Raw genomic sequence first — 27523 nt, 5'->3', positions numbered from 1 at the left:
ACTACTCACTACTCTGCAATCACTACTCTGCACTCACTACTCTGCACTCTGCACTTTGCACTCACTACTTTGCACTCACTACACTCTGCACTCACTACTCTGCACTCTGCACTCACTACTCTGCACTCTGCACTCACTACTCTGCACTCACTACTCACTACTCTGCACTCACTACTCACTACTCTGCACTCACTACTCTGCACTCACTACTCTGCACTCACTACTCTGCACTCTGCACTCACTACTTTGCACTCACTACTCTGCACTCACTACACTCTGCACTCACTACTCTGCACTCACTACTCTGCACTCACTACTCTGCACTCACTACTCTGCACTCACTACTCACTACTCTGCACTCTGCACTCACTACTCTGCACTCTGCACTCACTACTCTGCCCTCACTACTCTGCACTCACTACTCTGCACTCACTACTCACTACTCTGCACTCACTACTCTGCACTCTGCACTCACTACCCTGCACTCACTACTCACTACTCTGCACTCACTGCTCTGCACTCTCTGCACTCACTACTCTGCACTCACTACCCTGCATTCACTACTCTGCACTCACTACTCTGCACTCTGAACTCACTACTCTGCACTCTGCACTCACTACTCAGCACTCTGCACTCACTACTCTGCACTCACTACTCTGCACTCACTACTCTGCACTCACTGCTCTGCACTCACTGCTCTGCACTCACTACTCTGCACTCACTACTCTGCACTCTGCACTCACTACTCTGCACTCACTACTCTGCACTCTCTGCACTCACTACTCTGCACTCACTACTCTGCACTCACAACTCTGCACTCACTACTCTGCACTCACTACTCTGCACTCACTACTCTGCACTCACTACTTTGCACTCTCTACTCACTACTCTGCACTCACTACTCTGCACTCACTACTCTGCACTCACTACTCTGCACTCTGCACTTTGCACTCACTACTTTGTACTCACTACACTCTGCACTCACTACTCTGCACTCTGCACTCACTACTCTGCACTCTGCACTCACTACTCTGCACTCACTACTCACTACTCTGCACTCACTACTCACTCTCTGCACTCACTACCCTGCACTCTGCACTCACTACCCTGCACTCTGCACTCACTACTCTGCACTCACTACTCTGCACTCTGCACTCACTACTTTGCACTCACTACTCTGCACTCACTACACTCTGCACTCACTACTCTGCACTCACTACTCTGCACTCACTACTCTGCACTCACTATTCTGCACTCTGCACTCACTACTCTGCACTCTCTGCACTCACTACTCTGCACTCACTACTCTGCACTCACTACTCTGCACTCACTACTCTGCACTCCTCACTACTCTGCACTCCTCACTACTCTGCACTCACTACTCTGCACTCTGCACTCACTACTCTGCACTCTGCACTCACTACTCTGCACTCTGCACTCACTACTCTGCACTCTGCACTCACTACTCTGCACTCACTACTTTGCACTCACTACTCTGCACTCACTACACTCTGCACTCACTACTCTGCACTCACTACTCTGCACTCACTACTCTGCACTCTGCACTTTGCACTCACTACTTTGCACTCACTGCACTCTGCACTCACTACTCTGCACTCTCTGCACTCACTAATCTGCACTCACTACTCTGCACTCACTACTCTGCACTCACTACTCTGCACTCACTACTCTGCACTCTGCACACTCACTCTGCACACTCACTCTGCACACTCACTCTGCACTCACTACTTCACACTCTGCGCACTCTGCACTCACACTCACCTTCTGCCTCACAGAGGGATGAAGTGAGTGCCGTTCTACTGGGCAGACCTGGGGTCGGGCGTGAGGGTCACCAGGGGCGCGCACGGCTTATAGAGCTATACCGATCAACACAATATTTTCCGGAGTGCCATCCATCTACTGCAGTAGCAGAAATTAGTTTGAAAGCATTGTCGAAGAATGCAAAAAAAGCGCCTCATTTAGAAGCGATGAACGGAATTCCATTTTTAGAGCTCCCATGATGTGAAAACAATTTACAATGTACTGTGAACAAACTATTTACGAAGATAAAATATTAGTGAGATAGGTAGTAATCCTTATGCATATTGCCAGATAAGCAGGTGCACCAATGGTCCTCTACACTGGAAAGTCATTTTGAGGATGTAAACACTTCTCAGAAGACAATCTCCTTGACTACAGCGGACCTGCAACAGTGTGCAAAATGTCATGACATTTTGTGTTTATGTACTCTGCTGTATAGATATTTATTGCCCTAATTTCTTTTCAGTATTAGAGGATATCTTTGAAAATACAAGCCTATTATGGAAGTGGATAGAAATGATTATGATCATCGTGGCTAACACAAAGGTGCAGTGAGGAAAGTGAGTGGCAGATATCGCCACCTCATGGTAACTGAGTATAGTGGGTCCAGTGGTAGCTTGCACAGCCACGTTCTTTCACTCCGTGTCCGGACTTTGACACTGTGGAATGGGGTTCAAGTCCCAGCGTCGGCTCTCCCAGAGATTACAAAAAAACATGCTGATCGAAAGAAATAAAATTAAACAATACCGATTGGCGTGACGAGGATAAATCCATGTGCAGTGCACTGCCCCCTTGCCTTGTAGACACCGCAGCCCAAGAAAACATGATTGACGGAGCAAAGCGGTGGTCTAATTGTCCATAGCCAAAGTATATAACAAGCTGAGCATCAACGGGCGCGAAACAGCGTGGTGGGCGCGCACGAGACGCAGCGTGGTCGTGCACATCAGCTGAAGATCGCCGGAGAAGACACCGAGTCTGCCTGCTGCCGTGACTGACCCGCTGCGGAGGGAAAGAGCCTGTGAGTGGGGGTAGAGGGGGGCGGCAGAGAGGGAGTGGGCAGAGAGGGAGTGTGTGTGTGTGTGTGTGTGCGTGTGGTGCGTGCGTGTGTCTGTCTGTCTGTCTGTCTATGTGTGTCTGGCGTGTGCCTGCCTGCCTGCCTTTGTGTGTGCGCGTCCACAGACCCTGGTAGACTCTTGCACTGCTCTGTCCTCCCTTGAGAGCGAACTCAACTGCAATAGGGCTCGATGCCGAGCCCTAAAAAGCGAGGGGCTTGCTCCCTCTCCTGGGTCAAAATTCCCTCCTTGTTTTGTTGATCATGAGGAAGCGGAAGGGGCAATCTCTTCAGATGGGAAATGTGTATCCAATGCCGCTTGCCGTCCACCTTCACCACCGTCCGCTTGGCCAGGAGAATTTGATGGGGTTCGGACCAGCGAGGGTCCAAGCTAGATTTCTGCTGATAGTTCCGAACTAGGACCCACTGTCCTGATTCCAAACGATGTCCGGGACCCTCTGGCAGGGGCTGCAACACTGTTGATGAATGGAACGGAGATCTTTAGTCAAAGCATACAGATAATCTTTCATCATAGGGTATTCAATATAACGAAACGTTCTGGGCCTTGGGACACCACAAACATTGGCTGGTCGTCCGAATAGGACCTCATAAGGTGAAAAAAAGATCGAGAATGTCGGGTAACTCGTAAAGACATCAAGGCTAATGGTAGGGCATCGGGCCATTTCAGCCCAGTACCCTCTTGAATTTTGGCCATTTTTAATTTCAGTATTCCATTATATTTCTCAACCAGTCCCGCAGACTGTGGGTGCCAGGCTGCATGGAATTTTTACTTAATTTGCAACCCATTACAAACGTTACTGATAAGCTCTGCATTAAAGTGCTGCCCGTTATCTGTCCAGATCACCCGAGGTAATCCATAACGTGGGAAAAACTCCTTTATCAAAGCTTTTGCTGTTGCTAAAGCAGTGTTTTCCTTGATCGGGTAGGCCTCAACCCATTTACTAAGGGCACACACCACGACCGGAACATATTTTAGGTTATTCACACGCTCCAGCTGGTTATAATCCATTTGGAGCCCTTCGAAGGGCAAGGATGGTGATACAAAGTTCCCACTGAGAACAGGTTCTCTGCCACCAGGATTATGTCGCAGACACACCATGCAATATTGAACCAAATGGGAAGCAGTCTTAGGGATATTACGATTATTCCACACCGGATCCAAAGGAGCACAAATGCCTTTTGCCCCGATGTGCGCTGGGCCATGTGCCATGGTCACTTTAGCGTTAACCAATGCATTGGGCAACAGCCACCTCTGTTTCTCTGTCAAGTCAACCCAACAATCATTTTAATCTAATCTCCCGACCTTCTCCTCCCAATGAACCAGCTCAGCGGGTGTAGCTTCTTTCTGTATCTCTCGGACACTCTCCATGGTATTATCAAACATCTCCGTTTCTGTAACCCACCTCGCAGAGGTGGTTACGAACATCGAAGACATTGTAGATTTTGCAGTTTCCTTCGCTACCTGCTCAGCAAAAGCATTTCCTTCACCCACTGCATCTACTACTGCTTTATGTGCACTGCATTTAACTACAGCCACTTTCTCTGGTACCATCAATGCTGTTAGTAATCGTAAAATCAAAGGGCCATGTTGTATTCTTTGACCATGGGAAGTGAGAAAACTCCTCTCCGCCCATGGCCGGCAGAAACTATGAGCCACGCCGAAGGCATATTGGCTATCTGTGTAAATGTTTACCCTCAATCCTTCACTAAACTCACAAGCCCGCAGCAATGCCACTAACTCAGCTGCCTGTGATGACTGATAGGGTACTCGAGAAGCCTCAACTATAGTGTGAAGAGTCGTAATCGCATATGCAACTGTTATCGTGCCATGTGGTAACTTGAAACAAGGGCCATCCACATACAATTCCCCTTGGGGGTCTGATAGAGGAATGTCTGTGAGGTCTACCCGTCCCTTCGTCTCTTCCTCGGTCCGAAATATACAATCATGTACGTCATTATTTTCCTCGTCCGAAGTGAGGGGTAGTAACGTGGCAGGATTCAGAGTGGGACGTCGTTTATTATAATAAGGGGAGCAAACAAAGTCAATTCATATACAGTAAGACGCACACTCGGAAGGTGCTGGGTATTTGTTTTGTTCAATAATGTATCCACAGCGTGCGGTACCATCACTGTGAGGTCAGTGTTCAGAACGAGCCCTTCCGACTGTCGAATGGCCTCCGCAACCGTAGCAGTCGCCCTTAGACAGCACAAGGTCTTTGCTTACCACCAAATCCACCAAATCCTTGTGTTAACACAGAAAGCGAACAACCGTCCACCTCGTGTACATAAAGCACAAAAGGTTTTCGGCAGTCAGGAGTACCCAAGATGGATGCAGAGCAAAGCACAGATTTCAAAGAGTCAAAAGCTTCCTGACATTCATCAGTCCAAGGTAGAGGTTCATGCACATCTTTAGTGGTTAAGTACAAGAGGGTTTTAGTAAGAAAAGAAAAATTAGGAATCCATTGACGACAATAAGAGGTTATGCCAAGAAATGCACGAACATCACGCTGAGTACGAGTTACAGACTTATTAGAGATGGTAGTTACACGTTCAGGGGTTAGTCTCCTCCCCTCTTTCGACAGTAGATGACCAAGATAAGTCACCTCCTGTTGACAATATTGGAATTTGGCGAGGGATACCTTATTACCATTGGCCACCAAATGAGACAACAATTTAACAGTGGCTTCCTTGCAGCCTTCCTCAGTATCGGAAGCTACCAACAGATCGTCAACATACTGAAGGAGCACATTACCAGGGGGCAGGGTCAATTCATCCAATACTGCTTTCAAAGCTTGACTATAAATGCTAGGACTCTCAGTGTTCCCCTGGGGAGCGTGGCAAAATCGAAAGCTGCACCCAGATAAGGAGAAGCTGAAAATATGACGGCTATCAGGATGCATCGGAATGCTAAAGAAAGCATTCTTAAGATCGATAACCGAGAAATATTTTGCAGTGGGAAGAATCATAGTGAGAATAGTAGTGATGTCAGAAACCACAGGATACTGTGGCACCACTATCTTGTTAATTTCTCACAGATCAATTACAAAACGATAAGTATCAACATGATCGGGATCATTTTCAACAGGGGCCTTTTTCAAGATCGGTAATATAGGGCTATTACATATATTTGCAGCTGTTTCTTCCACTACACCCTTATCAATCAGGTCCTGAATGATAGCGTGCAGAGCCTTCTCACCAGCCAGTGAAATTTTGTACTGAGGTATACGTGGTAAACGAGCGTTTGATTTTAATCTGATAGAAACAGGCATAATTTTTAATAAACCGACATCCGTATCCCCGGTTGCCCACAGATTTGATGGGATAGCAGCGAACTCCGGAGTGAGCGGTTCATTCTTAGCAAAACATTGTCAGGTATGTTCACCAGGAGATCGTATGGTCAAATAAACGCCTTCGGGGGAACAATGAATCTTGGCATGCAGTTTCTTTAACAGATCCAACCCTATCAGATTGTCTCCGCAATACGAAGTTAATAAAACGGAGAGTCCACCGTGACCGGACCAATCGTAAATGGGATAGGTTTAGAGATGGGGCTAACCACCGGGATTCCAGAAAATCCCACTGAACATTATTCCGCCCAGACAGAACAGCCCCTGGGACCAGTGAATAAGCAATAGAACTATTCATCCCACCCGTGTCAACTAGAAAGTTTTCAGAAGTCCCCATCAATCGTCCTCTCACAAAAGGCCCTTGCTGATCAACGGGTACTGACACCTGGCCCCTACTCTGTCCATGGCTGTCCTATGTATAACCATACCCATCAGACATACAATCGTCGTTGAAATACTGCCTACCCCTTGGATTTTCAAAATAATTCTTTCCTGACTCACCGTGCGATGTCTCTTCCCTTCGCATATCACTTCGATCCATACCACCTCGACCTCTTCCTCTCCCTCTTACGGCCCCATTCTAAGCCAGCAACAATGGACACTGAGCTTGCCAATGCCCCTCCTGTTTACTGTAAGAGCATTGGTTTATTCCTAAAGGAACAGCTGGAATTTCTCGCCCAGTTCCCTCCCCACTCGGGATGGGCCCTCTCCCGCCTCGATCCCCGCCTCATCCTCTAATAACTTGTTGTAGCAATACTCGTGTCTTAAGATCCTTTGCTTTCTTTTTGGACTTATCCTTACTCTCATTTTCCCTATGCTCGTAATACTAAGCCATGCTCAATATAACCGAAGGTGTGGAAGTGGTCCAGGTGCTCTCAGCCGCTTGTAGCCGCGCAGAAATTTCAGGCAACAGGTTGGTCACAAAACGATGAACAAATAATAGTATACCACCCTCCACCGACAAATCCTGCCCACTAAAGTCAATAAATACACCTTCAAATCTGGTGAAGAAATCCAACACACTCTTGTTTCTTTTTTCTGCTTACACGCTGTCAATTTGTCCGAATCTACCTTACGAGGCGGAATCAAGGAATGCATATAGGTAATAATCCGACCTGGCAAAGCCAAGATTTCAGGTTTAGGTTTATCGCCAGGCTTTCGATCTTTGTCCCAATCCTTAATCTGTTCCCAAGTCCTTCCCATCTCGGCAGCATGATCCTGATCATGCACCTGACACCATACGTGAACAGGGACCAGTAAACCGAAAAATAACTCGATGTCAGCTAGAGTCATAACAGCTGAAGAGGCAGCCTTGGTGAGCTCTTTGTAGTAAGCAGTAGGATTTGTACTTGGGTCGGGGAGTTGCAACTTCAGGGAAAGGACCTCACTCCTTTTCCAAGGGGTATAGACCCATTGCTCCTGAAATCGTGCCTCCACTCGAGCTCTAGTCCCTTGATTCTGATCATTTCTTAATTCTGGTATTTCAGGATGGTAAATAGGATAAACTTCCCGCATAGGATGCTGGGAATCCCAATTTGGACATTTCAAGTGCAGCCACCCTCGATATTTCACGAAAGTCTCGACATTCCTGTACACATCTTCCAAACTAATTCAAACTGATGAGCCCGGTCTAGAATATCATACATTACTTGAGGGGCTCTTCCGTCTGGGAAACACTGTTCCTATAAGGAAATCAGACGGGTAGCCATATGCTCCAGGGTGTGCTGCTGCATGACAGATTCATAATCTCTAAGAGTACTCCATATATCTGTTATAGTATACACGGCATTCCGCATCCATTGGGACACCTGATTCGCAACCATCTGTTTCTCGTCTAACCCCACTGTTGATCGAGTAAACAACCGTTGCGCGCCAAGATCCCCCGGAATACAAGTTTGGTCAGCTAGGGCGGGGTCGTGCTTGAAGACTGAGAAACCCAAGCTGGAGAAGGGGAGGCCAAAACAACTGTGGACGCAGGGGGAGAGGACAATGAATCGGGCACTAAAGTAGCCGATCCAAATGCCAAAGGGGACAAAACAGAAGAAGTTCTGATGGAGGCAGGGGAAGAGGACACTATGGGGGCCGATGCCTGATGCCATAGGAGCTGAGCCTGCAGACAAAGGGACCGCAGGATATATGCGCTGAGGGGCATAAGGGGGAGGTGGACACACATCTAATAGATACTCTATTTCATCCTCTGGCTCAGTCCTAGTTACATAGCTTTTATCTACCTGCAACCTGAATTGTCTATTCGTGCAATCAATATTTTTCTCAGTCTGTTCCCTATCATAAGCTATAGCTCTCTGTGCAATCGTCTGGCCTTCTTTCTTTTTACATAACTTCTCTGCCCTAATGTGTCTACGCTTTGCTTCCTTCTGCCACATATTCAAAGAATCAAACATTGCCTGTCGACTTCGTTTGGAAAATAATCGATCCTGCAAGTAATGTATTTTCTTCTCATTGAAAGACCCGGTTAAAGGCCACTGCAATTCCACATTATCTTTAGTATATTTATGCCACAGTGAATTGAACAAAATAGGTGAAATTCCACGTTTAACATACATATCATGACTCCGGCTACCCTCTGGTGGGGCAGGCTGACTTTCATCCAATCGCGTGCCTTTTGGGCGACAGCAACATCCAAAACACAATTTACTAAAACACAACATCCTTATTCGCTGATAGTTTAATTTCATTCAGAAAGACGATCTTTCAAACATGGCTATGTTCACACATTCTCAACGTTCCATCCACCATTCAAAGATCAAAAATACAGACAAAACAATACATACATGAGGATAAAAAAAGAAATTCAAAACGACATGTCTTTTCCAAAACAGAAGAACGGAGCCCGTCGACTCCCGTTCATGGAGAACAAATCAATTTAGATTTTCAGACCAACAGATACCAAAATCAGGCAGTCCAGAGACTACCAAGAGACCATCAGATAAGAGTTAACCACAGACCGACCTACAGACCATCCCGCAATCTTCCTGGTTCACCTTTGGGACTATTCTGAATAAGCCTGCTGCCTTAGCATCGCTCCAGATATGTCCCGACGGCTACCCAGGTACAACCACAGGCTTTTCCGAGAGCAGTCTGGCTGGGCGCGCACCACACGTGCCACACCAAGGCGTCCGATCAGTGTCTCTATTATTCGCCAAACAAGTCTGTGGAGCATCTACCCGTGCAGCCACAATGCTGCCCCATCAGACCCCCAAAGTTCTCCGTGGTACACCTGACCACCAAATCCAATATAGTTAACTGCTACCAAGCGCTGCTCAACAGCGTGTTCCAAACGACATCGATCACAATTCACTCACCTGGTGCACGCAGGTACAATTGCGCATTCTCCACTGCCAACTCCTGAAGACCAACACGGTCAGCTCCTGGGTTACGCCCGTAGGACTCCGGCGAAGGGTCACTAGCAGCTAGGGCTCCCTGATCGCGAGAGCGGAGGAAGTCAGAATTTCTGGTCAGTACACCCCCTCGACCAGAGTTCCCCTTTCTTTTTCCTTTCTACCCGGTTACGGGAGGACGACCCTACCGCGGAGTCCCACCAGAGTCGCCAACTGACGTACCATAAAAAATAACATAAGGAGATATACTTACAAATAGCCCCAATACCAATTACAAAATAAGCAGTCAGTCGGCAGTAAAGAAAGTTCAATTGTTTATTATGCTAAATACTCTATAGAGGAGCCCCTCCCATCCTCACCCCTCAAGGTGCGTGGTGAAGACTGCTGGCTTACATTCAAAACAGCACATATATACTTTCAGTAAGGTACGTGAAGTCACCGTAAATGGAAAAACACTGTTTGTCTCTTGGTCCTCGAGAAGGACCATATATGGCACACATGATTAGTTTGAATCTCTGCTTGGTTATTATTGGGTAGGTCAGGAGGGGTGACTCCCTTTCGTCCCGGTGCCCGGGAGTGTAGGCACGGTGCCTTCAGGAATGCGCTTATCGCACCCGATGCCAGATGCGACCTTGGGTCCCAGGGCAGAGAAAGAATAGCGTGCATTCAGCTGCTTTCAGTAATTCAACTGAGCCGGGGCCTGACAACTAATGGAAGGTAACATGTGATTACTGCTTGTGTCTAACATTACAAAGGAAGATGGCGTCTGTATGGTTCTCCGCCTACTCGAAGTAAACAGAACACACTAACAGTGTATACCCTTACCTACTAGCTAAATCAGATATAGGATAGACTTAATGCATACTCACATAGAAGAGCATATAGATACATCATGCTAACACAACATATATATATATGTGTCTAATACCACTGACATAGGGAAAATTGGATTTTATCCCTCAATGTGACCGGATCCAAAATGTAAACCTAAGGCAAAAATCTAATTTCCACTACTTTCAGTAGGTACTCCTTGCAGTGTTTCACTCCTCAGACAACATTCCCTCAACTCTTGATGTGAGTAGAGCCCTTTTGAAATATCTGAAAAAAACAAATTCTTTCACGGTTTTTCAATTTATTTTTATCTCACAAGGGGCAACACAAAAAGGGAAAAAGGTTTCTGCTACGACAATCAGTAGGTGGGTCAGACAAGCAATTTCTCATGCTTATACCACTATGGCAGTGGCAACTACTCCGCTTAGGCAGAGGAGCATCATCCCACTGAAAAAAGGAAACAAAAAATGATAATAACTACTGTTATTATCATTTTATTTTTCCTATATAATTCAGTGGCCCTTGGGCGGGGTGGGGAGAGGATTGGTTTTCACTCCTGATGTGCTTGGCCTACCCTCTCAGGCCGCCCCTAGCAGTCCTGAGCACATTGCATGTCCCCCACCTTGCCAGCATTACGCAACCTGGTGAGGAACATGCAAACCCTCCCTGTCCCCGTTGTAGCGTTGTGATTGGCTATGAGAAGGCTGGGAGGGGAAGTGCTTCCTGATGTTGGCCGGCAGTGCAGGAAGATGCCGGAGGGATAGAGGACGAAGGAGAGGCAGCGACTGTTTCAGGTGAGTGTTTTTTTGTTTATATAGGTTTTATTTTATTTTTTCCTTTTTTTCCCCACCCGGTCTGCCCCCCCTGCCTCACCACCCGGGCCCCGTTGCCGCAACTTCTGCGCTATGGCACTCGAATTAGTAGTCAGTATTGTTTAAAGATCTACTGGGGCAGAGTAGCTGCTTCTTGGGCAGAGGCTGGGGTTGTATCACTTCAAGAAATATGTAGAGCAGCCACCTGAGCAAATCTCATTTGTTTTATTTGTCATTATAAGTTGGATTTGTGTTCAAATGAGTCAGACAAATTTTGTGTATGTTTGTTAAAAACAGTAATGAAGTAATTGATGTAAAACCATTGTTTTAATTTCCGCTATTTTCAAAGAAATAAAATAAGTTTAGTCAATTGGTCTCTGTATGGAGGCAGTACGGCCTCACAAGGTAGGACTATGACGAGGAGGCAATCCTAACGGTAATGACTATTACTGGTAAGTAATCAGTTCATTTCTTAACCTTACCAGTATTATTAAACCTCTGTGGAAAACCCAGAAAAAATATGAGGAAAAAATGTATTCCGACTATGCACCTTTCCTTTCAACCTAATCATTATAGGAGAAAGGCTTTTTATGTTTGCCCAAAAAATGTGGGGGTATATTATCAAGGGATTTATCTCTGCTTTTTTGGCTTTAAAAGCCAAGAGAGCGGAGATAAAATCATCTCCCTATTACCTAGCTGTCGCTAACACCAGTTAGCGACAGCTAGTAGGAGATAGCGACCATCTTGGGCCCCGCTCTGCATGTCAGAGATATTTATCACTAGTGACATGCAAAGTGGGCGTGCCAAGATGTTAGTGACTGGAAACAGTTGCTAACATCGCTATCTCCTAATACCAACTTTTGGAGATATTCGCGTTAAGCGCGAATATCTCCAAAAGCTAACACCTGCCCTGAGCAGTTCTTAGCCATGTTATCCAATGGGAGGTGGATAACATGGCTAAGAGCATTAGCTCGGTAATGCATGAATAACGCTGACTTTATAGCGATATTCATGCATTTCGGCCGATTTTTATCGCTTAGGAGATAAACCTTGATAATAGCAAGGCTCCTAAGTGATAAAAATCGCCGCAACACGGCGATAAAATTATTGCCGCTAAGCCAACATAGCGATAATTATCGCTAGTTGTTGGTAATATGCCCCTCGGTTCTTTCAGAGTGGAAGATGGGGAAAAGTGCATACTTTTATATGACTTTTTGATCATACTTTCCTCTTACTTAGCACTTATGCATGGCCGAGGCACTCTCATGATGGCGTGGGGAGCCATTAAAATGCCACCTAGGTAGAGGAAGTGGTTTTGGAGCAAGTGGCATTTTAAAAATAATGTATCCCTTTTGTGAGTCATGGACCATAATCATTTATCCACAACAAACACTTAGCTTTCACATAGTATGAGACAAGTGGCTTTGTCTGGCACCTGCTGAAAAGTGCAAACAGATTTTTATTTGCATATGAATAAAATTCGGGTTCTCTTAAATCTATTTTTTTCTTTGTAGATGACGGTACTTGAAATCTGGACCTACAGTCCACAGTCTGCAATGTGATTTCTTAAAGTAAAACAGGCGATATAAAATTCAATGTGTGAGCGAGGTTTTGCTTCCTGGGCCCTGCCATATTTGAAAATAAGATTGTTTCAGAGGCATTGGCACATTAAAAAAATATTTTCCTCTGTCGTATTTTTTCTTGCCCAATAAACATGGAGATACCTTGATTCAATCCTACAATAACACTTGAGACACAGACAGGATTGCAGTCTCAGAGTGCAGCCACCTCATTAGGGAATAAATTGGGCGTGTGAGAAATTCGCCTAATTTGCTTTAGAGTAATTACTCGAAATTACAGCAAAATTAAGTGAAACTATTTGCGATTATGTGAAATGCAAACCCGACATTTTGGGCTACATGTATCAAAATTGTAAATTGCGAATACCTAATTGCGAATTATTGAGAATCGCAATTAGATAATCGCAATTTACAATGTATGAATCTCAAAGAGCTTCAGAGAGCGATTCCTAGGGGTTCGCAAATTGCTCTACCTCATTAATATTAAAAAGGTAGATCACAATTTGCGACACCCTAGGAATCGCAAAAACCATGGGGATGGTGGCGTGCTGAGGTCCGCAGACCACCATGTCCGTGATTGCTTTTAAATTAAGCAATTATTTTTTTTTTGTAAAGCAGCCCATTTTCTTAAAGGAAAACGAGATGCTTTACAAAAACTAAAATGAAAAGTTTTTCATTTCATTTTTTAAGAGTAGGCATTGGTCCTTGGGACGACTACTTGCTCTTAAAAAACGCTGTAACAAACATTCACAAAGGGTAGGGGTCCTGTGCGAATGGGTTACCACCTACTTAAAGTAGGTGGTAAAATGTGAATATTTTGCGATCGCATTTCGGTCAGAAAACATTCCTAATTACCGATGCGATTCGGCATTAGGAAGGGATGCCCTAAACCCGCCCCTTCCTAATAGCGAATTGCAAACCCATTTTGCAATTCGGTAACAGGTTAAAATAGGGTTTGCAAATCAGCCCTTTTGCAAAGGCAAAAGTGCTTGATACATGTGCGCCTTTGATCTATACATTAGCATGAAATAGATCCTGGGGTCAATATTTGGCATGAGGATGTGTTTTAACAATAGTACCGCACACAACACCAGCTTGTGTTCTGCTGTTCCTGTTCAGGCGCGGTTAATTTTTACCATTAATTTCTTAAATTGCGCCATCCATACATTTTCACAGAGAATGGGGCATAATTACGTAAAATGGGGTAATTATTGAAAATTCCTGGAATGTGAGATTTGTAAATTATGCAAATTATTCCGGCAAACACATTTCTTACCAAATCAGGTTGCTTAACAGACACGCTCCTACTCTCCATACTGAATGCACTCCCCACAGTAAAGGCGGGACCAGAAGTGAAAAATTAGGCTATGCTTCTTTCTTCCTTGTGCGAAATATTGAAGTAAAAAAAATAAAGCATGCTTACATGCATGCAAACTGCTTACAGGGTGGGTTGTGGTCAGTCTCTGCTAACTCAGTGTGCCAACATGCAGACCAGAAAACGCATCTTTTTAGTACAGATTCAGGTTTCCATAATTATAATTATGACGTCAAACCATTGTGCGTTCATGCGAAATCATAAATTCCTCATGTGTTTGCAAATGGCAAGAAATCCTTGCATATGCGGTAAGGTATAAATGAGGCTTTATTGTTTATTTAGTCAGTGGCGGCTGGGAGGGAACTGTGGCGGGGAGGGTGAGTCGGATAGAAAATAAAGAAAGAAAGAAATAATAAAGAAAACGTACCTGTTGGGCGCGTCGCCAGCCGCCGCCTATCCTCGTCGCAGGAAGCACCCGGGCTCCCAGGCTCCCTAAGCCAATGACAATGCTGCAATGCAACATTGTGAATGATTCCCCTATTTTCCCCAAAGCTAATCACAAAGCTGCATTTCAGTGTTGTGATTGGTCTGAGTGCCGTGTGTCGGCGCTCAGACGGGGACAGGGAGCCTGTGCATGTTCCCCAACAGGCTGTCTAATGCAGCCTGGTTGGGAATACGCAAAGTGCGCGTGATTGTTTGGCTGGCCCACGACGACCGGTCAAACATTCATGCGCACTTTGAGTGTGCTCACCACTCCTCCCCTGGCCCCTGCTCTGGCCAACCCTGCCCCTCCCCGGACCTCGGAACGGAAAAATAAAATTATAATGCTTCGTTATTATCATTTTATTTTTCCTCTGCACTGCTCTTAAAGCATTAGAGCGAAGCTCCCCCGCCTCAGCGGAGGAGCAGCCCCTGTATTTAGTTGGCCCCCTGTAGAGTGAGGGCTGTGAGTTCAGTGTCTATCTTATGGAGGTATCTCCTTCTGCTCCTTTCACCGGCTTGCCCTGCCGTTAGGAATCCCATTGATCTTCAAGTGATCAATCAAAAAAAAGAAAAAGACTTGGGTGGACAAGGAAACCAACGTCTCAAATCACCCATGAGGAATGAGTACTGCTAGGCGAGGATGAAAACTAAATGGGCATTCGCAGTTCACTCCATTCTTCACCATGAATGAAATTGTGTCCACCAAAGGGGGTAATGAATCCTCCACCTATGCAGACCCTGTATCTGTTTCGAGCAACAATTCATCCCACTGATGTCCAGCTGTCCAGCCATCCATCCATCCATCCATCCATCCATCCTCCTTTTATGTGGGCTGCAGTGTACCTACGGATCACTCCATGTACAGCAAACACAATATTCACCAAGTGCACTAAAAACCACATATAAATGAAACATTGGCAATACCCCCCCCTTCCGAGTTTCATCTAAAACAAACAAAACACCACAGCAATCTGCAAGGTGTGGAGCTCCTTCGCATCACCAAAGACTGTGTCATTAACACAACTGATAACAATGCTTTGTAAAAAGGGAGCCCCAGATTACAGCATTATTTTCGGAATACTACTGAGATTCGGGTGTTCAGGAACGGAATCGTAGTGCGCAATCTGTAAGTGTGCACCATACTTAAGATCATCTCAAACAGTGCAAAGATGAGTCCCAACCCATGGTTAATGCTAGGGCTTCCGTATGATTCCATGGCAATTGATTTTCTGCTCTTTTTTACTGACTCCTCGTAGCCCTGTAAAGCCAATTAAAAGGGATTATTGACGCTCTATTACAACATGTACATGAAGAAATACATTTATTAAGTCTATGGAAAGTAAAGATTCCCATTGATTTGCCCTATTCAGGACCTCATTTATGAGTTTTTGCCGTAGGGTAGCGCAGCAAGCCTTCCTGCTGCGCCGCCCTAGATAATGTCAGGAATGCGCAGTATCTATCAGATACGCCACATTCCTGTCCTTTTCCCCTGCGCGGCTCCCAATGGGCTGCCGTGCGCCAACGCAGGTACCTTTGCACCATGGTGCAAGGGTGCCTGCGTTGAGGGGATGATAGTTTTTGTGCAGGAAGGGACACCTTCCTGCACAAAAACAATCACAAGAGGCTTGTCATTTCTATGCACCACAAATAGAAAGTGGAAAAACGAGGAGAAAAAAAAGACATTTCTCATTGTTGTGCCTCCCTTACGGCTCACCTGGGAGACGTAAGTTTTTGGCGCTGCCTCAGATTTACGATTTCTCGTAAATCTGGGGCAGTGTCAAAATGCCATGGATGTTCCTGGGAACACCCCCAGCAACACCCATTGCACGCCCCTTTAACGCAGAAAAGTGTGTTAAAGGGGACAATATTTAAGAAGCTCAAGGATCAACATAGGGCCTTGACTCTACTCAGTAAGGCTGAGTCAAATGTCAAAAAAAGAACAAAACAGGTGCCAATACTGAAACTAACTTATACATTATTCCATCAATGGTACCCAAGCAAATTTATCAAAGGTTCCAAGAAACATTTGTTTCACAAGCATTTTATCATTCAAAAAGTTTTTTGACTTATTTTTCACAAAATATATAAAAATTCAGATAGATCATACATGACATAAATAACTTACAAAAAACATTAGGTTACATTTTTCTCCCTAACACAACTTCACAAAAAAGACACCACATACAACCAATCAATCATTCCAGAAACATGCCCGGTTTCACACACTCCAACAGATTCATCAAAGGGCCACTTTTCACCAAATGTTCGGCCCACCCGAATGAATTACGCGTGTAGCCTTCTATACAGAATAGTCTACAACGATTCAACAAACAATAATTTCCAAATAAGAATGAGTATAATTAAATCGGTGTAAAAGACTTTTTGGCAACAACTCAATTATGCACAAATCAAAAAATGGCTACACATAGCGTGAGGTCGACGCGTTTTGAACCCCATTAGTAGGCAGGGTTCTCCTCAGGACCAGATTGTGTTGGTCCTGAGGAGAACCCTGCCTACTTGTTTCATTCCATTCTCCAACTACACATAGCTGTCGAACATCTCCTTTACCTTGAAGGGACAACAACATTTGGATAATCCTTTACTCACTTTTCCGTGCTTTATTTTTACCTAGTCACCAGCTCTTATCATATTTTTGCTTTCCTTTTCCCCCTCATTTTCCCTCTTTTCGTGGCTACTAATGGTCAACCATGCCGGTGTCAACTTAGTGCTTGACCTTCTTCCTCGCATTTTTTCAAATGGAGAAACATTGGTCACCCAATGTACTATGGTGCCATAGGCCCAACTCATGTCATTCGCCATCACCTTAACATCTCTTGCGCTTGTACTGGCTATTGATATGGTGCTCTTCATTGAGCAGTTGGCCCCTTCCACCATGAAATTGACTTGGGGGTTGTACAGAGCGGTGCAATTGTGTTTTATTTCACATTTCATGTGATATGAATGGTGTCCCTTTATCTGTGATTAATATGTGAGGAAATCCTTCCTCCAAGAACACTCTTTTCAATGTCTCAATACAACTTCTTGTGGTCACTCAGTCATAAACTTCACAACCAACAACTAGGAATGTACATCCACCATTACCATTGCATTCTTCGTGCTACCCCTGAAAACTTGCATGGGTCGAAAGAAATCAGAGCACACTGTACTCCGCGGTGTGCCAGGGTCTTCAATATGTCCCCATACAGCCCGAAGTGCTGTCTCTAGTCTTTTTTGCTCTCCTTACATACTCCACATTTCTCCACCCAAGATCTAATGTGATCATCTATACATGGCCACCAAACATTCTCCTGCACTATTTTTTTGTCATGGTTTGCCCCAAGTGGCCGCCATGAGCTAGATTTATAATCCTTCCAGTCAGACCTTCAAGTGGCACAAACGTATAATTCCTCATAATGACCACATTGTCTGTAATCTCATCTAAGATCTTCACACGCAGTCTTACAGAAGGGGCCACTGTACTTTCTCTACATTCCCCACTCACCACATTTGTTCAACCCCTTTGAGAACAATATTGCACTCCATGCTTCTACTACATTCTTCTGCTGTAAATGTCCCTCCTACACATTCTTCCACATCATGGACTGACGCCACAGCTCCTTTCTGCTCTTTGGCCAAAATGCTATGTATGTCAACCCCTGCCCAATATAAGGACAAGCGTCAGAGGCAGTACGCTGGGGTGGTTTTCCAGACTGGTATATGATCACCGAAATCAAAATCCTTCAAGGCTGGAGGCTAACCTTGCTGTCCTAGTGGGCCCTTTGCCAGCTCCTCCAGAACTCAACACCTTGATGAAGGGCTTGTGATCTGTGTGGATGCAAGAATCTAAACTCTCAAAAAGTTTCTGAAATGTTCCACAGACCGTGCCGCAGCCAAGGCATCACGCTCTATCTCGGAATAGTTACACTTGGCCTCCATTAAGAAGCCCAATGTAAAGGCCATCGTTATTTACTTGATCCCATGCATCTGGGACAGTACTGCTCCCAATCCACATGTGCTTACACCCATCATTAAAATTGATCTGAGCTGGGTGTCAAAAGGTGCCAGTATCTCTGCCTCATACACGTCTTTCATCATAACATCAAAAACTTCTTGTTTAATTGTTTAAGTGGAGTGGTGTGGCTCACTGGTTAGAGGCGGCAGACCTGGAAGTAGAGAATGGCCTGGGACCAGGGTTCAATTCCCGACGCAGCAGGGTCGTGGACCAGGGTCAGCGGATTTGATAATTCTCACCTCGGTGCCTACTCTAACTAGCACTCGGCAACTCTGGGCATTAGCTTGCCTCATCTCTACAACGGCCCCCACATTTGCCGGGGATGCCTGGTTCTACCTTGGAGATACCCAGTAGGGACCATCTCACAGGGATAGCCAGGACGGGGTCTACGACGCCTCAGGGCAGCAGTGCGCTTTACAAGACACATACACACATTTAACATCACTCTGTTTAAATGCACATCCCTTTTGCAACAACATTCTGAATCCTTTGATCTTCTCTGTGAAATAACTGACAAATTTGGAATAATACTCGATCAGACCCATAAAGGATTGTCACTGATATTTATCAAGGGGCCAGGTGCAGATCTGATTGCTTTCAATAAATCTTCCTTGGGTTTGACTCTCTCACCCGAGATGGTGTGGCCAAGATATTCAATTTCCTCTACCAGGAACTTGGATTTGTCTCTCCTCAAAGTGAGACCTGCCTCCCTTAATCTACAAGAAAATGCCTCCAAAACATTGCTATGTTCTCACCAAAGACCAGGATGTAGTCCTGAAAGTACTGCAAATTTTCGTAACCTCCCACATTATCTGCTGAAACGCGCTCGCAACTGAGGATAACCCTGAAAGGCATCCTTGTAAACTGGAATGTGCCCTCCATTTTGACAAATGTTGTAATACTTCTTGATTCCTCATGCAACCTGATCTGGTGGTAAGCACTTTTCGGATCAAGTTTAGAAAAGTAACTACCACCAGAAGCAAAAGCAGCTCATTAATGTTAGGGAGAGAAAATGTGTCCATCACTACATGACTGGCTGCATAGATCTACACAGAACCTGAGACTGTTATGGTTTTTCTTGTTATGAGCACCGGGGAGACCCATGCTGTTTTTATGACCCCTTCTTTTATCCTGTCATCTTTAATTTGTTTTTACTTCTCCCCTTCCTAACACTGGCACTCTCCTCAACTTGTGTTTCACCAGTACCGTACCTTATTCCAACAATTCTGTAAACATAGCCCATTCATTTCCTCCAAATTCTTGTTAAAAACATATTTTATCTCATCTAACACTTCCTCTGCACTAAAATCTCCCACAGCCACACTTGTCCCGGAGCATGAGGATCATTCACAATGTGTAAGTCATATTTATGAACCCATCCTAATGTCGGTGGTCCATCTTCAGTCACGTGGACTTTCCCTTCAATCCATCGTGACTTCAATTCAATAGATGATCAAAAGTAACCCAACACATCTATTCTCTCCCCCTGGTATTCTCTCGGATTTATGTCTTTAGGCAGTAGGGTAACTTGCGGCACCTCCTTCCACCCCATCCTCTTCAGCACATTTGTATTGCATTGTATTTGCATTTATATACTGCTTACTACCCATGATGAGGTGTCGAAGCGCTTTTTCGGTGAGTACCTTGCTACTCCGGAACCCATAAAGGATAAGTGGTGAATTAGTATAATGAACGTTGTTTGAGTGGTGTACAATGGTGTACAATGAACCATAGTTAACCATTAGTTCAACATCTTCCCCCAAAATCGCAGAGGAGGCTTTTGGTATGTCTTTTCTGTCATTTTCATCAGCTTCAGGATGAACCATCAACACCCGATCAACACCCGATCCTCATTGCTGTCCTCCAATACCATTTCTTCAGTAACAGCTACACTGGATTTGTTTTTGACTTGGCACATACAAGCATAATGCCCTTTGGGCCACATTTCCTGCACTTCTTGTTGGACGCAAAGTACCTCTTAAAATCACTGAACGATATTAAGCTTCAAAACTTCGAGCACCCTCTGTGACTTAGTATTATATTTGTTGATTGCTCCCATATTTCCTCCCTCTTTATTAACCAACTCATTAACTTCTCAGTCTGTGCTCACTAATTCTTTCGTATTCATTTCTTTCATGCACTGTTCTACTATTTTAATAAGTCTGCATCTTTCAGTGATGGGTTCTTGGCAACCCATAGATGTTCTTGAGCTTTTTTGTTTTGACATTGAAAAATAAGTCGGTCTCTGATGAGCTCCTCTGTCATCTGACCAAACTTACATTTGACTGATGGCTCACGTAGACCTGAATGTTAAATGTCGTATACTTGTAAAGTGCACAGCTGCCCCAGCAAAGGGGCGTCCCGGCGCTGTATAGCGCTGGGGAACCCGTCCTGGCTTTCCCTGTGGGATGGTCCCTACTGGGAATCCCCAAGGTGGAGCCAGGCATCCCCGGCGTTTATGGGTCCGTTGTGGAGATTAGGCAAGCTAATGCCCAGAGTTGCCGAGTGGGACCCCAGGTTAGAGTAGGCACCGAGGCGAGAATTGTCGAGTCCGCTGACCCTGGTCCACGACTCTGCCGCGTCGGGAATTGAACCCTGGTCCCGGGCCGACTTCTGCTCCCGGGTCTGCTGCCTCTAACCAGTGAGCCACACCACTCCACTCTAATAAATAAAGTCTTCCCATGATTCTCCTAGTTTCTGTGGCCTGGTATAAAATTTGTACCAAGACATAACAATGTTTTCTTCTTTAGGAAATACTTTTCTCTAGAGACAGCTTGGCCTCTTTATGTACATCATCTATTGGTTAATTGTCATTACCAAGTCTTTGAGGTAAGTACTTAAATATGTGGTGAGCATCTTTACCACTGTAGATGTCCTTGCAGTAAAGGAAAGTCATTGGGCAATATCTTTGCTTGCGGTTAACTTAAACCGCTCCGAATGCGTAGTGGTGCCGCTTGTAGTATGAACTGCATGCGGGCCTCTGATGTCTGATCACGATGTTCTCTGGCCAATGGTGTCTCCTTTTCTGGCTGGTGATATTCACCAAAAATGCTGTGATGGAGACACCAGACCACAAAGAGAGGTGAAGAAACCTTTAATGAATGAAGCCAGGTAAAGCGTAATCCTCCCTTCGTCAGCCATGGAGTAACCAATAAAAACCAAATCAATACAGTTCAAAAATTCTATCAGAACTCTTGTGGTAAAACAGTTGAAGGGAAACAACAAGCCATGAGTACACATTACTACAATTACTGATACCCCTCATATGGCTAACCTGACGGTGGGGAAAATCTAGTCCATTTACCAGGCAGCTCATAATGATGGACATAGAACTGACACCTCTAACGGTTTCCATCTTCTTATAGAAGGATTTTATCCTTTTATAGGGTGTCTGGATCTTAAAAAAACTTACAAAAATCTTTGACAAAGAGTTTAGGTCCTAGAAATGTAAAAACTAAGACTTTCCATCGGGGGGGGGGGGGGTGGAAATCCATAGGGTGAAGTATTTTAATTATCTGGGGCTTTCTTATGACTAAAGCCCGACCTAGCAGTGAAGCTGTGGAGGCGATATTCACATTTGCGAGAAGATTGCGTCATGCACCGATCAAAAAACGGACTGAGATTTATCAGAGTAAATGTGTTTCCGTGGCAACCTATGGTGCATGGGCCTGGAGCTATAAAGGTCCTGGGCCAATTCAGCAGGGAGAAAATAAGTTTGCTTGTAGGTTGTTGGCTGCTCCCCAATCTTGCCCTGCTTTTATGTGTCTTTCAGAGCTGGGCCTGGCACCTGTAGGGGACAAAATAAAGCTGGTGCCCCAACCTTTATGGGTAAGGATATGGGGGAACTCTTACACGCAACTCTCAAATGATGTACTGGAGGGCTGTATTTCCTTGGACAATGCTATTACTGTCCTGTGGCTTATTTATATAAGGAAATAATTCTTACCGTTGGGCCTGCAGGAATATGTAAAAAATCTAGCAAGTGTTGACTCTAGGGCTATTTCCTGAGTAAAGGAGGCTTTTCGGTACAGACAAGGCAGAGCCCATCAGGTGGCCATTGACAAACTGCATGTGAGCCGCTCTTACAATTCAGTCAAACTGACAAATGGATCTTGTATGTATGTATTGTGCACTTGTATAGCGCAAAATCCTGCCACCCAAAGGGTATCCTGGCGCTTTTGACTCCACTGAAACCTATACGCAACACGTTTTAGCCAGCTCTGGGGAAGAGATGAGTTTTTAAATTTTTCTTGAAGGAAGACAAGTCCTCCAAGCTCCTCAAGGATAGTGGAAGGGAGTTCCAGAGCTTGGCAGCTGTAAATCCAAATGATCGGCCCCCCATTCGAATCCTGTTAATCCTGGGAACCACAACCAGGTGTAACGAGGATGAGCGTAGCGGCCTCGCTGCGTGATACCAAAGGAAAAGGTTCCATAACATTACTGGGCCTTGGTCATGTAAAGCCTTAAAGACCAGGCAAGAAGATTTAAAAATAATTCTCTGATGGACTGGGAGCCAGTGTAGATCTCTAAGTGCAAGGGAGGAAGAAGCAACGCGAGGCCTAGCAAGGGCTAATTTTGCGGCCATATTTTGGACACGTTGCAGTTTGGAGATCAGGTTGCCAGGAGCCCCCAGAAGCAATGCGTTGCAATAATCTATCCTACTAAGGATAATGCCACGCACCACCTCTGGTCTAACCTGGAGTGGCAGCAGGGGGAGAATTTTCCGTAGCATACGAAGTAGCATCATACAGACAGAGACAGTTTTGTCGACAAAGCCGTTCAGCTGAAGGTTGGAATCGAACATCACTCCAAGGTTACGGGCAGAATCCACCGCCACAACCTTACCTAATGAGGAGGACGGCCAAAGACCAGTCGGCAAAGCGCGTGGAACGCGGTCCGATGAGCAATGGAGAACCTCCGTCTTGGAGCTGTTAAATTGAAGCGAATTGTTCCTCAGCCATTCGGACGTGGCCGTCATGCAGCGCTGGAAGGTATCTGTGGACACCGCATCTTTGCCTTCCAAGGAAAAGATGAGCTGGGTGTCATCAGCGTAATTGATCACTGAGATGCCAAAGGATTTGATCAATTTAACTAAAGGACACAGATATAGGTTGAACAATATGGGGCTGATCGCGGACCCTTGCGGGACGCCTTGTCCCACTCTTCTAATACCTGAGCGAAAAGGTGGTAGGGCCACCACCTGATGCCTGTTCTGAAGATATGAAATCAACCAATTCTTAGCCTTACCTTTCCTGGTTTCTGAATGGGAACATTAGGTTTCATTTAAAAATATTCTGATTAACCCTTTTGCACCTTATAGTTGGTTTTCCTCAGAATATAGCTTAGGGAGAACCACTGCCTAGATGTCCATGCAATAATACAGCCACTCAAACCACATTGCACTTTACTGTATTCTGCGCTCTGTATGCTCATGCCAGGAAGTGATTAACGTGTTCTGTCTTTTGCTCTTTTAATATGAACTCCTATAAGGAGGCTTCTGAGTGGCTGCAAAGGTTGAAGAATGAGAAAATGTGCCTGGGGTGGGAAATTTTGTACGCCACTCACTGGGGGGTCAGAAAAAAATATGGATTAGTGTGATCCCTCCACTGTTTGTCATATTAGTCTTTTAAGATTCAACCCTCTTCTTAACTTTAAACATTGTAACATGAGACCCACTGGTCTTTAGATGTGTATTTCATAATCAGTATGTCTTCTATGAAGTGTCCTCCCAGAAATGTATTGAAATTTAACTGCACTGCTCTTTATGTGTGAACCTTGATATGCTGCTATAATTACGAAATTTTTCATTATTTGTACGTTTAATGCTGTGATTGGCCAAATATAGTTTTGTGACTGACTGAGCTGACACCATGCAGGACTGCAATACAGTCCATCCCAAGAGGTCTGTCCATCCTAGTCTTCTTAATCAGTGCTTGAGATTTCACTGAACTAACCTCATGGAAAATGACTGATCATTGAGATAGATGTCCATCTCTCTCCTCTTTTCTTTGCATGTTCCTCCTGCCCATACTCACAAGAACTGTAAAGGATCCCATCTAAATGCTCTAGGCATAGAATCAATTTGTCCCTCACATGGTGACAGACATGTACCCGGTAATATCTGGATCATTGGTAATGAGCATTGGTCATGAGTGAACATGGATCATGCATGTGGGCTATGACCTAGGCGTGTCTCATGGACTGCAGTCTACTTAGACTGGGAGCGATGCTCAAATCGGTATCCTCAGAAGGTGTTAGGTTACTACCTTAACCTCGAGTTAAGTATCACAAGCACTGTGGTGGCAGCATACCATGTTTTCAGTTACCAGTAGAGTGAACAGGTCTGTCTTTAATAGTGCCACTGGAGTAGTGCCTCCTGGTCCACCCTAGTAAAGTTCTGCTGCTGCGTGTCTAAATCAACCCATGGTTTGCATTGGGTTGTGTACTGTGTGAGGATGTACGTGTGACTAAGAGGTGGTTCAGTGCAATAGAAATAGCACGATTGTGAGACCCAAAGCCTGCTGGAGGACAAGGGAGAGGTAGGGGTTCCTTCCGACAAATGTGTGGATTGCTGCAGTCCTGAGAGCAGAGTGGGATACACATTGGAGGAAGGAAGAGCCAGGCTTTTCGGTACACTTCTATAGGAGCACTTTGATTCTGAAATTAGGTCACTGGTCAAAGTGGCCAGTGCACATCTCAGGAAGGAGAGGGGGCTGATAAAGAGAATAATAAAGAGTAGGGATGGGCACTTTGGTAAACTTTTGTAGCACAATTCACAGAGTCTGGCATCTAGGTATGTACCTCTATTCACTTCCTTGGCCTGTGTTGTGGGCTATCAAGATTGTAGACTGTCCTGCTGTAATCGACACTCTCTGGAAGAAGAGCACAACAACGGAGTGGGCACTTTACAGGGAGCAAGACCCAGAACACAAACTTCAATTACAAGAGAAACTAAATCACAAGTGTGTCTGGAAATGGGTTATAAAAAATGGAGAATTAGACTCCAAAATTGTCAAACTGAAGTTGTAAAATTAGAGTGAAGAAGCTCAGCACAAGTTCTGCCTGTTGTGACCAGGACTTGGGACTAAGGGTCTGTCAATCTCTCATGCTGTATAAGGGGGCATCCCCCAGGAGGATCAAGAACACTCATCTGGATCCTGGACCCCAGGAATGGAGCGTAGGATTCTAGTGTGTCTGGACTGCCGCACCAATCGGGTTGCCAGCCTATGTGCCAAAGTCCACAATCCCCTTGACAAGTGGGGCCTGGGTAAAGAATAAGGGTTACTGCCCATGGCACTGCGCTATGAGAGATGACTGATACAATGCCATGACCTGTATGCCAAGTGGGGGCGGCAGTAAAGAATGAGGGTTATTGCCCTTGACGCTGCACTGCGAGAGACAGAGGGCCATTGCCTAGTACAGTGCTGTGAGCTGAAGAGAGTTATCACTTTGTTTGTGTTGCCTGAGACACCCGCACTCAAGATGGAGGCCGTGATGAAGAGGGAGGGCTGTGACCCTGAATGTGCTGCTACTCTATCTGCATCAGGAGGAAGGGGCCATAAAGGAGGAGGAGGGCCATTGCCCTGACCACAGGTGCAACTGAGAAGACAACTTAGGACGTGACCCGTGGACAGTGAGAGCAATAAATTCAACTCCCTAACCGGGGGCATCAGAAAACTATCGCCAGTTCCCTGGAGAGACTTACTGCATCGAAGGAGAACCAAGGACGGCAGCTGCCATGACACAGCCAGGCTGCTGAGGGGTGCCCAGGGACTCTGAAACACCACTCCCCCTCCACTGCCAGGTTCTGGGGAACATGATCTCAGTTGACACACGTACTAAAGAAACCCCAAAAACTTGTGAGACCTGAATGCCTAGCTTGGATGTTGCCACACATGAATGGGGAATAACCATCAGCCATAAACGGTAAAGTAGGACAGGAAAGCTGACCAGGCTAATGCTATTAGGCTTACCTAATGAAGACTGTGTATATTGTTTGCAATGTATTGTGTTGTACTTTGTGTTAGTAGACAAATACTCCTTTTTGCTTAAAAGCAAGTATTTGGGCAATCATTTATTGAGGTTGCCGGATGTGTTTGGAGTTGTGAGTCTGTGCTCGTATTAAACCTACCTCTTCTGCAAGAAGTCTTAGACTGCTCGCCCCTTCACCATGACTGAGTCAGGTGCTGAGGAAGTACTTGGCCCAGTTGCTCAGAGCCCATAGTGGGCTTGGCCCCGGGACATCAGGAGTAAAAAGCCTCAACTACCACAATATAAAAAAACATAAACACAATATGGACATGAAGAGTAAATTATAACCAAAAGCATATTACAATCCTAATATGCACATCATCTCTCACACTTAGTCCTTCATGCTAAGTGCTGTTCCAGGAAAATATCAGATCACCCCTCTGGTCATTCATTCATTACACCCAAAAAGTTCATATAAATAACACCAGAAATACAACACGTTTTCAACTATGAATTCCCGACACATTGTAGCATGCTGCATATACAGGTATATGCTTTGGGGCATAGTAATGGGACATGAAACACAATAAAAATGCAGCAATGCTCTCCTCTGAAGGCTATTGTGGGCTGTATTGTTAGGTGTGCCACTGTAAGAAATCAGGTTACTGGTTGAAGGGGGTGAAACCGTAATCAAGCAACAACCACAATCACCCCTTAATCAACCTGTGCTCAACCCTCTCGTAGCTTGGCACATAACAGTCAGGCTTAAATTAGAGGCAATGTGTGACGTATTTATGCAGCATTTCAAACAGTAATAAAGGGAAAACACAACACAAAAAATCCCACACCAATTAATAAAAATAGAATAAAATGTAATAAATAATTCACCGCTACAACAACCAAAATCCAATCAGTAGAAC

The sequence above is a fragment of the Lissotriton helveticus genome, chromosome 3_1, assembly GCF_964261635.1.
Source record: "Lissotriton helveticus chromosome 3_1, aLisHel1.1, whole genome shotgun sequence".
NCBI lineage: Eukaryota > Metazoa > Chordata > Amphibia > Caudata > Salamandridae > Lissotriton > Lissotriton helveticus.
The sequence above is the reverse complement of the archived record's forward strand: the minus strand, read 5'-3'. Positions refer to the sequence as shown.